Genomic DNA, 13776 nt, shown 5'->3' with positions numbered 1-13776 from the left:
ATTCGTAACCACAAATGCTAGCTAGGACCCTTATAATTCTTTTTCAAATCAAAAACATTTTCCTTCCTGAAACGTATTGACTATTTAGTGTCCTGTATGTAAATTTGTGAGGCGGGTGATGAGCTAAAGATGGCAGGTCTAGTTTTGGGACAACTTTTAACAAAATTCTGACCACATAATTAGTCCAACACCTCCTTATTTCCTTTAATAATGTCCATTAGAACCTAACTCCTCATTTCAGTTGTTGTTAGTTAATGTCCAGTTGATTCCAACTCATTGTGACATGTGACATCATGTGTTACAGAAGAACTGTTCCAGAGTTTTGTTTTGTTTTTAAGCTATTGTGAATTAAGTGAAGGTTTATAGAGCTGACCATCAGTTCTGCAATGATTACAATCCCCTACATGCACCATCAACTAACAGTATTTACCTCTGTTATACTTTATTTATTTTTTTTTTTATGTACACATACCACAATGAAAATATATATTCATTCAAATGTCGAAAGGGCGCATTTTGCAAGCCAGCCTCCTGCCCACAGGCACACTGCCTTTCTCAGTCCATGGGCCTATAGTTCTCTGCTTCTCTAACTCTCTGTGCTATCACCTCTGCCACCATCTCTGTTGCTGCTGCTTTTCTGGTTAGAACCCCTTGGTTCTCTCCTGTTTTTCCCTCTTTATGGGCCTAGGGTCCCAATCATGTAGCTAGTACTCATTTGACCTAGCTTGGATGGCAGGCTAACCAGAACTGGATCAGACAAAGATAAAGAAGTTTGATACATGGAGCAAGTATAAATTGTTATAACTTGATAAACTGGATCTTTTGCTTATGAATGAATTTGCCCAAAATTCCAACCTGAGAGAAAGAACTGACCCTGAATGAATGTATGTATAACCTTATATACATTTTTCTTCATATCAAGCCTCAAGCCTGCCTCCTCAGTACACTGGATTGATAGGAATGGGCAACTTAGACTTCGGCTATCAGAATTGAAGGACGGGCTATAAAGACACAAAGTGACTGACTTACAAGCTTTCATGAGGATGCTTAGTGTCCAAATGAGGGGGATAAGGTAGAATCCCCACTGAACAGTTTTCCTCTTGTCCAGATGGGTCTTGTGATGATGAGTATAGGAATAGATGATTCAGTTGTAAGTAATTGTTATCAGGACTAATGATGATTGTCACCAATGTAAGTGTAGAAGAGGAGCATTTCATTTGTCATTTCAGGAGCAGAGGACCCTAAATCCATCTGGTTTTCTTGGCTATAATCTTAATGAAGTTGATTACCAGCTCTTTTCTTCTGTGAGATTGATGGCTGGATTTCACCTGCCAAATCTTTAGATTAGCAGTAGAGTATAAACAGTCCACTGCAAAGTCTCACTAAAATGATCAAGAAGTAGCCAAATACATGTGGAAAGAAAATAAAAACAAAATATTGTACTTAGCCTTAAACATCATTATATGATTTCAGTCGATTTTTCACATTTTTCAGAACCAGAAAGTGTCTCAGGAAGTGTGAGTTATTGGTACCCAACATGGAATGGTGCCAGGATGGGAATGAAGGGAATCAGTTTATACAAAAAGAAGCTGAAAATGCAGAATTCTACAAAAGCTGAAAAACTGATATGGTTTCCTTTGGAAAATGATGGATTGTCAACGAATAAAGGGGATGTTTTTATTTGCTTCAAAAAAGCATGTAGTCTGAAAGTATATTCTTATTTTACACTACATGTTACTCATACAAAGCAAAATTTAATGTATGTTTTCCTTTGCAGGTGGCAAAATCGATGGACTCAAGGGTGGCAACAGTAGTGAGGTTGGCCCAGGATCGAGCAGTGTTTTGTTCTGCTGTGCATAGGGTTGTTATGAGTCAGTACCGACTTGATGGCACCTAACAACAACAACAATGTATTGAATTTAGTTACGTCAGAGAAAAAACTGATCCTGAGTTAATGGCTATCCTTATCCTGAATGTTACAAGTATTTTCCTCTAAGAAGAATCCAAGAGAAGAAATATCTTTTGTCCTTGAAAAAGACATTTAATGATAACTAAAACTGCAGTTTCATTTTGTCTTAGAAAGGAGTAAATACAACTTAATATTTGTCTGATTAACTGTTTTGAAATTATTCCCCAAGAAAACCTTTACAAAGCCAATTTTTTATAGAGGTTATCTATAGTCAAATGTCATCCAAGGTTGCTCACCCCACCTGGTCTGTGGAGATGCTAACATTTAATTCTAAAAGGCTGTGTGATGGCCAAGCTAAGAAAGAAAGAGGGGGGGAAAAAAAAAGTAAATCCAGCCATTATATATTCTTTGTCTGTTCACAAGAACGCAATGTTCTGATCTGAAATACTCACCGCCCACTCTTGCATGTCACTAGCAAGAAAGCGTCTGCTGCACTGCTAGAGAAATACTTGTTCTGTTAACCAGCAATCACATTTTTTCAGAAGCCCAAGACAAAGAAAAAAGATAATTTATATCCTGTTTGACCACATGTATTTTATTTTCATTCAATCACCATCTTATTTTAAAATGTGAATTCCAAACACTTCAGGGTATTTGTGCTTTGTATTTCCCAGATGATGCACTAAAAGCTGCTAGTTTAATCTTTTATATTGATAACATTTCCTTGTCTCAGAAGAGGACTGAAATATCCTCAGATGCCCTAAACTAGAGGAAGTTGTATTATAAGAACCAGTAGAAAATTTATCATCAGAAGGTCTGTTAAAATTTCCAGTCCTGCCACTTAACAGCCAAGGACATGTTAGTAACAGAAAATGTTTTCGAGTTGTAATACCTTCATTTGTAAAATGGAGACAGCAATAGTTACCTCTTGGGTTTATTATGAGTACATACTGATAATATTTCTGCAATTGCTTTGCAAACTATAAAGAATATGATACTATTAAAACATTCCAAGAAAATAAATTCCATAGTTTTAGATGTTTTGTTAACTATTTCTGGATACTAAAGTACCATTTTGTGTACTAAATCAGCAGTGTACTGAGTGATACTTTAGTAGTCTGCTTCCAGGGAATAACTTTCACTTCACATGGGTATTATCCAGCTGCATATAATGAAATGTGATCCATAATTGAGCATTGCACATTTAACTTATCATCTGAGAAACTGAAAGAGTCAGTCCCTAAGAAAATAATTAAAACCCATACTTCCACAGTAAGATATTGGAATTCATTTCTTGGGTGAAAGACACATGTGGGAGGGTAAAACTACTTTCTCTTTACTTTATTTCAAGAATAAAATCTAATTCCTGAGAGAATGTAGTGTAATATATAGGGAATAACACAACTGTTGATAGTCTGCTTGAAAATGTTATCTTAGAATCAATTAGAAAATAAGAGGACATTCTGAAAAATGCACAGAAAAGTATAAATCCTAAGAATGACAATACAAAAGCTTTCTTTGAAAGAATAGTATTTGACAAATTACTAATATACAGACCTCTCAGCCAGATGAGGTTACATAAATTTATAAAGTTCCACCTAATTGTGAGTTTACTCTATAACCAAAAGTGAGGAGTATATCCTTCAGACAAGTCAACAACCTTAATTTTCTCAGGTACCTGCCCTGTTAGTATCTTTAGGGCTCAGAACAACCTCCATCTCCTATGAGACCTAATGTTTATTAGTAAGTTTAAAAAGATACAATTCTGTACTAACAACCTCCTATCCTCAAGAAGTCAGGGTAGCATGGGACAGCGAGATGATTATTAACTGAGTTATAATAATGCAACGAATCACTTAAGTAAGGGTATAAAACACCTGGAAGAGGGTGTTTCTTTAGTCTTCTCAGCTATACTACAGATGGGCACATATAGCATAAGCTTACTATCAACTTGGAAGGAGACTGGCAGTGCATATGGTCCCATTTAAGTCCTGCATCCATGGCACAAAATGGGGTGCATAAGAAAGTTTTCATCTCTTCCCAGACAGCTATTGAGGGTTGGAGGGACTTCTCATTATGAAACTTTTCCAGTTGGATGCTGCAATATCCTTATTAGTGGTAAACGCTACTTTCCATATATTTACATACACTCAGGCTCTGATCAGATAGACTTGATGTTGTTGGAACAATCTATATTACATATTGATGCCCTTTTTCTACGGACCTCCAAGCTATTTAGAAATCAGATACCTTTGAGTACCATGCAGAGTTGCAGTGTTGTCTTAACTCAAACATGAATTGTCTGTCTTTAGGATTATGCATACAAGGGAGTAACGGAGTTAAGATCAACTGAAGTTAGTTAGCTCTGAGTGCAAATAAATGGTACTCTTGATGATGCAGTCATTAATGAAAAAGAACAGTATTTTAGATATTAGTGAGCTGAAACAGACTGGTGTTATTTTGAGTTGAACAATCATATCATCTATTGACTGAATGACAAAGTGAAACATTCATTGACAATCAGAAATTTTCAAAATCTGTACTGAAGCACTATGCTATCAGTGATGGGATATTATTAAAAGATCTACAAGGAATATCAGTTAATATGACTAGAATTCAAATTTACAAACCAACCACTAACATCAAAGATGAAGAAATTGAAGATTTTTACAAAATTCTGTAGTCTGAAATGGATTAAGCATGCAGTCAAGATGCATTGATAATTACTGGTGATTGGATTGCAAAGACTGAAAACAATTAATTCATATTTGGGTATGCAAAAAAAAAAAAAAAAAATGAAGCAGCAATCCTCCTGCCACAACACTTTGCTTCTCTAATGGGTTTCATAATCCACTACAATGGCCACACAGAACTTAGACAACCTACTCACAGTTACAGGGTTTATTAAGGGAGTTAACTGGTCACAACACAGAATCAGAAAATGCTCAGAATACAGTTGTTCCAGTCAGCTGCTGATAAATTCCCACAGGACACACCACTGTCATGAGCCTCAGCCTAATGGCACTCCACTCTATCTCTGTTTGTCAGCAAACCTAACTCCCCCAATAAAGTTCCTGGAAGCACCTCATTCTACAAGAACATTTCCTACCCAAAGTTATTCAGCTTTACTTGCTCATTGGGCTCCGGAAGCCCATTGTTTTGTCTTGTAGTTTAGTTCTTTGTTCTGCTTCTGCTATTTCTCTGTTGTTTCTCCAGTGCCACAGCTTTCTGTTCTTGAGTGGAGGAGGTTCACTGCACAGGGTTCTCAGGGTCCAAGGAACAAGCTCCACTCCTAGCTCTTTCTTCTTTGGTGGTAGTGAGATCCTGACTCCTGCTTCTGAAATGGCTCATTTAAAATCCACATCAGAGTTTCAAGATTTACAGTTAGAATTAACTCTGTTAGCTGAATTATGTCATCCTGTCAACATCTTCTCCCACCTTCTTTACACAGACTGAGCAGGGCAAAAACATTGTTTGATGGGAGTTATAGACTATGGCTAGAAGAGACATTAGATAATTCACACCACAGGAAAATAAGACCTTGGTGATCGAAATGACTCTAAAGATCACATGAATGGATTTTGTAAGACAATTACTTACTGATTACAGATACCTTTTTTTCTTTTTTTCTTTTTTTTTCAATAGGATAAATGGCAAATATTCATGTAGAACTTACTAAATGAGTTATACATGAATCCATGGGAGGAAAAATAATGGAAAATCTTAACATTTATCAGAACAGTCAGCAGCCTACTTTAGAACATAAGTGAACTGCTCATACACAAGTTCAAATTGAAGCTAAAGAAAATTAAAACATGTCCATGGAAACCAAAGTACAGCTTTGACCATATCCTACCTGAATTTAGAAACCATCTCAAGAATGGATTTGATGAATTAAACACTAATGACTGAACACCAGACAAATTATGAGATGACACCTATGATACCATACATGAAGAAAGCAAATGTTCATTAGAAAGAAAGACCAAAATATATGTCAGAAGAGACTCTGAAACTTGTTCCTAAATGCTGAGTAGCTAAAACAATCAAAAGAAATGATGAAGAAAGGAGCAAAACACAAAATTACAAAAGGCTGCTCTGGAAGACAATGTATTATAATGAAATGTGAGAAGACCTGCAGTCAGAAAACCAGAAGAGAAGTACACACTCAGCATCTCTTAAGCTGAAAGAACTTTAGAAAATATTTGTCTTGAGTTGCTTACTGAAAAATTCATGGACAAAATATTGAATGACACAAAAACATTAAAATAAAATGGCAGAAATGCTGTTGTAGTAAAAAAAAAAAAGATTGCTATTTCAAGAGTTGGCATATCATCAAGAACCAATAGTATTCAAAGAAGAAATCAGTATGCTATATTGGAGGCATAGGCAAAATAACAAGACAAAAGGAATTAAAAGAATACTAATTGAGATATTTCAAGAAATTAATAATTAATGTAACCGCTTGTCTAAGCTCAGAAATTTGTAAGACAACTACCAGGCTAATTAAATGGAAGAGATCTATTTATATACCTATTCCAAAGAAAGGTGATCCAATGGAAAGAGGAAATCATCAAACAACTCCATTAATACTGGGATTGCGGTGATTCTGTACCATAGTGCTGGACTGTAAATTACAAGGGCAGCACTTCGAGCTCACCAGTTGCTCTGTGAGAGAAAGATGAGGCATTCTTCTCCCACAAAGATAAACAGTCTTGCAAGCCCTATAAGCCCTATCCACAGTAGCTATGATTGAAAACCCACTTGATAGAACTTAACATCATTAATATCAAATTATTTAAAATTATGCTGAACAAAATCCAAACAGTAGTTGTAGCGCTACATCAAAAGGGACCTGCCAGAAATGTAAGCAAGAGTCAGAAGAGAACAGAAAATGAAGGCTATCATTGTTGATGTCAGAACGATCTTACCTGAAAACAGAGAACACCAGAGAGATGTTTACCTGTGTTTTATTCATTATACAAAGACATTTTACTGTGTGTGTGTCGTAACAAATTATGGATAACATTGGGGAAAATGTGAATTTCAGAATACTTAATTGTGCTCACGCAGCACCTGTACATAGGTGAAGAGGCTTTTTTTTTTCCCACAACAGAACAAGGGGATAATGTGTGATTAAGTAAGGAAAGGTGTGTGTCAGGGTTGTATTCTTTTACCATATTTATTCATTCTATAGATTCCTGGTGTGTAGCTATAGGATAAGCACTGGAATGCTAGCCTCAAGGTCAGTGGTTCAAACTCACCAGTCATTCCTCGGAAGCCCTAAACAGGGTTACTATGACTCAAAACCAATTTGATGGCAGTTAACAATTCAATCTATATGCTGCCCAAAAGATCCCACAAACTGAACAATCTGAAGAATGCTGTACCATAACTGGAAAAAAGACTCATTCAACCCTAGGACTTTCTGATGAAGATCAGTAAGGCTTACACCTCAATGTAAAGAAAACAAAGATCTTACAACTGAACCAATAAACAACATCATGATAAGCAGAGAGAATATTGAAGTTGTCAAGGATTTGTTTTTGAAAGCATCTCTGTTCAGTCTCCATACTAATGTGGCTTCACAAGAAAACTGATAGCCTGCCATTGCCAGGGATGCCATGACATTTTCATTTAGTGCTGTCAGATATTTGGGACAGGACAGTAGGGAAAATAATCCCTTTGCTGTCTGAGATTTCTGTTCCCCAGGAAAATGTTTTCTAAGATCAAATATTTTGTCTTTTATTTTTAGGTTTAATAATTGCATTATTTTACATCTCCCAATCCCTTAACACCTAATATAGCATTTATTGTCCTGTTTGTCCCCACTAACACTTGAATTTACATAAATGTAGTAGTTGTGTTTTACAAGTTCTGTATTCATAGTGCTCAGGAACTATTGGATGAGTGAATGAATGACTCTGGGGTAGGGAGAAGTCACTCATTTGTGTCTATAAAGAACACTGAACACTCATTTGAAGCCTTAAAATCAGTTTCAAAAGCCCCAATGCTCCATTTCTTATGATGTCACCTTAAATAATTCTGACTTAGCTTTGTAATAAAAATTTCATAAATTCCACAAGAAGTTAGAAAGAAGAAAAACCTCAAGTTGCATTCTTATTACTCAAGTGAAAGTGAAAGAATAATCTCAGCTTCTCTCTCATGCATGGGACCTACTAATTGTCATTCTCTTTCACATACACACACTTGGTTTTCTGGACTTCCCTCCCCCCTTTTTATTTATTTACGTATTTATTTCTTGGGTAAAGGGGATGGCAAAAAGTGCTTCATTTTACTTGGATCTACAATCAATGCCCAAGGAAGCAGAGGTCAAGAAAGCTAATAATGTAATTCATTAGGCAAATCTGCTGCAAAAGGAACATGGTTGGTGGGAAATAAAAGGCTTAATTATTTGTAAAGAAATTACTAATTAGTCTGTAGTTTAATGTTTCTATTTTTAAAACTTTCTAACATTTTTAGGGAAAATACTTAAGTTGTTTAGAAAACCAGAAATAGTCGACAGCCTAAGTAAGTAACTTAGCGTTGCTACCATTCAGAGCTGGTTGTGATTTCAGAGACCACCTGGCACAGTTTCACTCTTGTATAGGTGAAGAGGTGAGTTCTGTTGGCCCTGAAGTTACAGGCAGGTTTAAACTGTGCGGGGAGTAGAAACATTCATATGGGACACTTAGACAATTATGCCATTTGCTTCAGAATATTACTACATGAAATAATTGGTTTGAAGGAATATTAATTATTTTATCGTATAACACTAAAATGAAAGTAATTAAAAGCCCATTAAGGACTGTTAAATAATAATGCTGGCTTCCACTTATATTAAAGAATCAATCTTTCCCCCCCCAAAAAAAAACAAGAATGTCACTTCAAGGACTAACTTACACCTGACCCAAGAAGGGTATATTCAATTGCCTTGTATGCCTGCAAAAGCTGGACAATGAATAGGAATTCCAAGGAGGAATTGTTGTCTTTGAATTAGTGTTGATGAAGATTATTGAATAAACCATGGAATGGGAAAGAAGGAACAAGTTTGTTTTGAAAGAAATACAGCCAGACATTCCTTAGAAGCAAAGATGATGAGAATTCCTCTTATACAGTTTGGACATGTTATTGAGAGGGACTGGTATCTGGTAAAGGACTTCATGCTTGGTAAGGTAAAGGGTCAGTGAAAATGAGGTGTACTGACATAATTAATGAGATGGATTGATACAGTGACTGTCACAATGGACTTAAAGCAACAATTGTGAGGATAGTCAGGGCTGGGCAGTTTGTTGTTCTGCTGTATATGAAACAGTAAAAACAGCATTGTACAATATGGAATTTGAGATTATAGAAACAAACAGTACACATGTGCTGAGTGTAAATCAAAGATTAGCACTTTGGAGGAAAAAGAAACTTAACCAAAGATTGATTAGCAAACATTTTGTTCTAATTGATCAGTGTGGGCAAACTGCTCATCTAGTCATTTATAAGTCAAAGACCTAAAATTTGTAGGGTGTGTGTCGGGCCTTGTCTTAGGTAAACAAAGGCTAACGTTGAGTCATATGAGAAGCAATTTCTTTGTACAAGCCATTTTTTCAGAAAGCAACAATGAGCTATTTATTTTATTTTATTTTATTACCATTCCTATTTTCCAAGTTCTCAGAGTTCAGGTGAGTTCAAGTTTTATATTTTGTTGCTCTGTAGCTTCAATTCCCCAGTAAAAATAGATCCTTCTAAGTTTTGCAACTTTTCCTGAGTCTCAACCTGAAGGTATTCGACTCTAGCTCTACGGGTCAGCCAACATAGCTCTCCCACTTAAGTGTTTGGAGGCATCCCACTCTATAAGCAAGTCTCCTGCCTAAGTCACTCAGCTTTACTTGATCCCTGTGCTGGGAAGCCCACTGCTCTGTCTGGTACTATGGCTTTTGGCTCTGCTGCTGCTGCTCAGGTGTCACAGCTTTCTGTCCCTGGGTTGAGGAGATTCAATGCACAGGATTCTCAGGGTCCAAAGAACATATTCCATTCCTGGCTCTTCTTCTTTAATGGTAGTCAGATCCCTTCTCATGCTTCTGAGATGGTTCATTTTATACCCATGCTATAGTGTCAAGTTTTTACTATTAACTCTGCTAACACCCACAGATGAATTATGTTATCCTATCCTGTATCTTCTCTCACCTTCTTACCCAGGTTACAACCCAGCTGGGAAGAATTGTTGCTAGGTGGGAATTACAGATGATGGCTAGAAGAATTAAATAATTCACTATACCACAGGCCCTGGCCAGTTTTTTGACCCATGTGATCCAGTAGAAGCTTTTCTCCCCTCAGCTGTAGCATAGCATCTCTTACATTTCTTTTGGCCATTGCAGATAACAATAAGCAAAATAATCACTTAAGAATCAAACATTTGGGAGAACAAATAAGATGGCTGAGAGGGTACATGTGCAGTCAGGAACTTGATCAACAACAACACAGAATACCAGACCAAGCAGGGTCAGGGGATGGTCACAGAACTGTGAACCACATATAAAGGAATATTTACAAGGTTGAAAGGCTTACAGACAGGGGAATTTGTAGTAGAAGCAAGAAATCCATTGTTTTCTAATCCAAGTTGCTCAGCTGCTCCCAGAGCCACCATCGTGGGTAAAACCAAGCAGGAGAAGGATCAGAGCAGCCACAGACGCCTGACAGAACTGCAGAGATAAAAGTGTGGACACTTTTTTTGGGGGGATCTGTTTATTGGTCTCTCGCTGGCTACACACCTCCATTTTGGTGACTAGAGGGGGTGCCTCAGTGAGTGGACACCACACCCCGACCCCTTGAGGGCTCTACTTTGAATGCACACAGATATCCTTGAACTTTAAAGGGACAGTTCCCACTAAAGACCAAACGGCAGGGTGAAATGGCCACCGCCAGCCCTAAACTGTGTATCACTAGGAAAAAGGCCTGAATAGGGCTTGTAGAGTGGGACAGGCAGACTAAAAAGGAAATAGGCCAAAAATTAAATCCTGAGTTACATCATAATGACCAACAGTGGCATCTTGAAATTTCTCAGGAAGAAGAGTGAAAAGAGAAGCTCATTTCCTGATTACATCTGTCTGGAGGCAATCAGAAAACATAAAAAATACTGAAATACACACATATTTAAGTATTATGCCCACAGTTAACTCTTGAATATGCCCAAAAAACAGAAGCAGATGACCATATCAGCACATGTCCAGAAACGAGATAAAGTGACTAAGGCAAATGATCTGGAAGTAGACCTACACTCCATATGGGAAGGAGGGAAGGCTTTGGAAATTCCTGAGAAGGAATTCAGAAAAAATTATTATAAAATGTATCAAAATACTGCACAATGGAATTGAGAAAAATAAGGAAGAAGTCAGGAAAGCACTACAGGAACAATCAAATAAGATAGCTACAGCATTGGAAACAATTCAAAACCTACAGAAAGAGGTCCAAATGATTAATAATAGAATATCAGAAATGGACAATTCACTGAAAAGGAAAAGGAGTAGAACTGAAGAGATAGAAGTCAAAACTAGTGAGCTAGAAGATAAATCTCTCAACACTATTAAGATAGAAGAACAAGCAGAAAAAAGGATAAAAAGAATCTGAAAAAGACCTAAGATTCATGTTGGACAACATGAAGAGGAATAACTTAAGAATTATTGGCATTCTGGAACTGGAAGAATCACACAAGTCCACAGAGGAGATAGTTGAAGAGCTTCTGGAAAAAAAAAAATTCCCTAACATCCTGAAAAGCAAAAGATAAGCATGCAAGAAGCTCAACAAATCCCAGGAAGGATAGACCCTAAAAGACAATCACCAAGACATATAATAATCAAGTTCTTCAAAATCAAAGATAAGGACAGAATCCTGAAAGCAGATAGGGAAAAGAGAAGATTAATATACAAAGGCAAGCAAACCAGATTAAGCTTGGATCTCTCAGCAGAAACCATGCAGGCAACAAGGCAATGGGGAGACATATATAAAACCCTAAAAGAAAAAACAAAACAAACTGCTAACCAAGAATCCTCTACCCAGCAAAGCTGTCAATCAAATATGATGGTGTAATCCAAACATTCCAAGATAAACAGAAGCTAAGGGATTTTTCCAAAGCCAACTCTGCAATGAAAAGCATCCTAAAGGAGGTTCTGTAGACTGAGAACCAACAAGAACAGCCAAGAACCAGAGGTTGACGTACATGGCAGGATCACCCTGAACCATCAATCAACAAATGGAAGAGTCAAGAACAGAATACAATTATTATAAGAACAGAGGACCTGGTAGGTCAGTCTATAATCAAAACAATTACAATGTGAAAGAAGGTAAACTCAGAGGAACAGAGACCCAGGTGGTGAGAAGGTCAGGTAGATTACAGGATAAAATAGACTGTCTTAAATGGAGTGAAGAGTTAATGGAATATAAAGTAACCACATGGTGGGGTTGGGGTGGGAGGTTTAATTTGGGTATTGGGAAAGGAAATACAAGAAGGGGGAGGAGGTGGAAGAACAAGATAGATAGGGGAACACTGAGACAGGTTTGCATGGCCTAAGTGGGACAGAGGTAGATGGTGATGCATGCTCAGCCTTGGAACAACAGGGCTCTGTGATACAGAGACCTAGGCATAGTTTGAAGAGGGGACATACTATCAAGATGCTTGACTGTCTTATGAATATTGGTTTACTTTTTGTAGTATTGTAAAATAGACACTTGAGTGTCTGTTTTAAGATAGAAAGGAACGTTGGGAAACATGATTACAGAAAACTTGTAAGCCCGTCTTCAGCCTATATATAACTGATTAGAATACCTAAAAGGGGTTCTAGAACTTGACCAGTGTAATAGGCCTCTTGAAGAACCTTTTCAGAGTATAGGACCTTAGTTGGCATCCTGAGTGCCATCCAGAACTTTCTGAGGTGGGACATCTCCTCTAGCATGGACAAGCAGACCAGCCTAGAACAGCTAAAATGACAGAAGTTTCATCTTCAAAGAAAGATCATCAGGAAAAACCCAAAATAAAAATGTCAGCATGACTGGCTACTACAAGAATAAGCAAGCTGTTTGCCAGGAAGCCATCAAGGCAAGCAATCAAGTTCCTTCAAGACAAACGCCCCTCTAAGACTGAAACTCAAAGGGAACACATGAGAAGGCATGTAAGCTTGCTGGTGACCACGTTGGTCTACTAGTGAGTGGAAGAGGGGGAAAGGCAGCACTGAAGAAATGGACTGAGTTCATCCACAGTCCATTGACTCCCGTTGACCTGGGGATGAGAAAGAAAAGAGGAAGGGCTGATTGGTCCAAAGTGCAGTGAGACTTGGGGACACCTGAGCCCGTGGACAAGAACATAGCCACAGAGGGCTAGAGCTGAGAGTGAAGCATCCAGCTGATATGAAGTGAGGGGAGACACACAAGAACACTCAAACTTGCAGATAGTTCCCATTTGACCTAACCTCAATGACTTGATAATCCTAATTCAACTATAGGTGGATTAAAAAGAACCAAACAATTTCTGATAAAGGAAACAAAGGTAAATTGCTACACTTTGATGAACCTGACCTGTACTCATGGAGGTGGTAGTGGTGGTATACCGTGGAATCGATTCCGACTCACAGCGACCCTGTACAGAGTTTCTGAGGCTGTAAATCTTTACGGGAGTAGAAAGCCTTATCTTTCTCCTCCGGAACAGCAGCTCATTTCAAACCACTCTCCTTGAGGTTCGCAGCCCGACTGGTAACCACTATGCTACCAGAGATCCTTACTCATGGAGGTAGTAACTCTAAATACAAACAGAGAGGGAAGGAATCTTCACATCAAGTACCAATTCTATACCCTCTACACACAGGGTAGATAGGGACGGGCTACTT

The sequence above is a fragment of the Chrysochloris asiatica genome, unplaced genomic scaffold, assembly GCF_000296735.1.
Source record: "Chrysochloris asiatica unplaced genomic scaffold, ChrAsi1.0 scaffold00005, whole genome shotgun sequence".
NCBI classification, from domain to species: domain Eukaryota; kingdom Metazoa; phylum Chordata; class Mammalia; order Afrosoricida; family Chrysochloridae; genus Chrysochloris; species Chrysochloris asiatica.
This window is presented reverse-complemented; position numbering follows the sequence as displayed.